The sequence below is a fragment of the Penaeus vannamei genome, chromosome 11 (assembly GCF_042767895.1).
Source record: "Penaeus vannamei isolate JL-2024 chromosome 11, ASM4276789v1, whole genome shotgun sequence".
NCBI lineage: Eukaryota > Metazoa > Arthropoda > Malacostraca > Decapoda > Penaeidae > Penaeus > Penaeus vannamei.
The window spans coordinates 31,392,121-31,394,620 of record NC_091559.1 but is presented as its reverse complement, the minus strand read 5'-3'; the positions used below and the strand labels follow the sequence as shown (position 1 = coordinate 31,394,620).

The following is a 2,500-nucleotide window of genomic DNA, read 5'->3' as shown; positions in this document are numbered from 1 at the left end:
GAAGGAGGGAGGGAGGGAGGAGGAAGAGGCAGAGAGATGGAGAGGGAGGGAGGGTGGTGGAGAGATAAGGGAGGCAGGGAGGAGGGAGAATCCAGAGGGTGGAGAAGAAGAGGAGGAGGAGGAGGAGGAGAAGGGGGATAATAGGGAGGGGAGGTTACTACGTGTACACTGAGGCAGTATTGCCATCTCCGGGTCTCTTCATTTTAAAGACTCTTGCTCTCACCTTGTCTCTCCATCCCCGCCTCCCCCCCCCCCCCACTTCTCTCTACCTATGTATTTTTTCCTCCTTTCAAATCACGATTTTTTTCAATATTTATCGAGATTTACTATATTTCTTCGTACCGAGATCTTCCCGCACAATAAACAAACGCATAGAAAACGGAGAAATATAAAAATATATGTATATAATACCAACGGGCATGCAAAAAAATAATAAAAATAAAATATATATGTGTGTATAAATATAATAATAAAACACTACAAAAATAAAAACGCACAAAAAGTAAATAAAGAAGACAAAGAAAAAAAAAATAATATCAAATCAAATAAAAGTTACTAAAATATTCCAATTCGGTTACCCCTCATCCACCTGCCTCCCCCTCCTACCACCCGATCCCCCCTCCCCCGACATCCCATCCCACCCTAACCCCAAGCTCATGCCACGTCTACGAATCCGTGGATCTCCTCAGTACAAAATATATATATATATATAAAAAACACCAAACGAAAAAAATATGACAGACGAAAAAAAAACACACGCACCACTAACTGCCGACGCTACCATTATCATCGTCATCATCATTATAAACATTATGATTACATCATCGTCCTTACGTATCTTTTATCATCATGACCGTATCACCGCCCTCATTACGCCCTGCCATCCTCATTACCGCCAATCACCCATCTCAACCATACGAACACATCCTTACCCCGCCGTTATCTCCCTAAAATGCAATTGTCATACACCATTTTCAAACTTTTTGTCGCTATATATAACTATTACCGATCTAGCCACGTTTTCGGGCAAGTGCGATCACCTGTTGCCCAGGGGAGATGGAGAGGGGGGTGGGGGAGGAGAGGGGGAGTGGGAGGAGAGGGAGGAGAGGGAGGAGAGGGAAGGAGGGAGGAAGGTAGAGGGGGGGAGAGGGAGGGAGGGAGGAAGAGAGGGAGAGGGAAGGAGGGAGGAAGAGAGGGAGAGGGAAGGAGGGAGGATGAGAGGGAGAGGGAAGGAGGGAGCAAGAGAGGGAGAGGGAAGGAGGGAGGAAGAGAGGGAAGGAAAGGGAAAGAGGAAGAGCGGGAAAGGGAATAGGGGAGAGGGAAGAGAAAGCGAAGCAGATGGAAGAAAACAAGACAAACACGAAAGATGAAGAATGACAAATGAGAAGAGCAGTAGTAAAGAGAGAGAGAGAGAGAGAGAGAGACAAACGGTCGTCGCTGGAAGAATATGATTCCTACGTGACTGGAGTAACGTATGCTGATGGAGGAGGAGGAGAGGGGCAAAAGGAAGAGAAGGAAGAGAAGGAGGAGGAGGAGGAGAAAAAAGAAAACCAAGGAGAAGAAAAAGGAAAAGAAAAAGAAGAAGAGGAGAACAAAAAGTAATACGATGGTTAAAGAACACGAGGGGTAAGAATGAGGAGGAGGAGGGGGGGTGGAAGACGAAAGACAATAGCAGGAACATAGGCAGTTAAAGCCACAAGACAAGAATTTAAAAGAGTAAGAGGAAGAACCAGATAAAACTAGAGATGAAGAGGAATAGAGATACTGATGATAGATTAGAAAATGGGAGGAGAAAGAGAGGAAAAGAAGACGACACAGCCCCACTCCCCCCCAAACACACACCTTAGACACACATACACACCTTAGACAGACACACACACACCTTAGACAGACACACACACACCTTAGACACACACACACACACACACCTTAGACACACACACACACACACACCTTAGACACACACACACACACCTTAGACACACACACACACACACACACACACACACACACACACACACACACACACACACACACACACACACACACACACACACACACACACACACCTTAGACACACACACACACACACACACACACACACACCTTAGACACACACACACACACACACACACACACACACACACACACACACACACACACACACACACACACACACACACACACACACACACACACACACACACACACACACACACACACACACACTGGGATATGAACACGGTCAACGTAAAGAGGTGGGCGAGCGTAGAGATTGGTGGCGAATGAAAGGGGTCCTGCTTGAGGGGTTTATTGGTAAGGTAAAGGTGTGACCCCTGAGAGTGACCCCTGAGAGTGACCCCGCGCCCCGAGTGCCGAGGGCGGAGAGTGTGACCTCCTGTCCTGCGACTGCTTCTTCTGTCGGCCTCTGGTGCTCCCTCCCCCTCTGCCTGACGAGACGTCCTTCTACCCAGCGACTCCTCGTCCTGCTGGCGGAGGT

The 2,500-nt window shown here is 47.6% G+C and overlaps 1 protein-coding gene across 1 annotated transcript in view; it reads right to left on the bottom strand.

The window, feature by feature from the left end:
* The window catches only part of Gmppb (GDP-mannose pyrophosphorylase B), a 22,923-nt gene that overhangs the window by 16,083 nt on the left and 4,340 nt on the right, over positions 1-2,500 (bottom strand). The window lies entirely within an intron of this gene.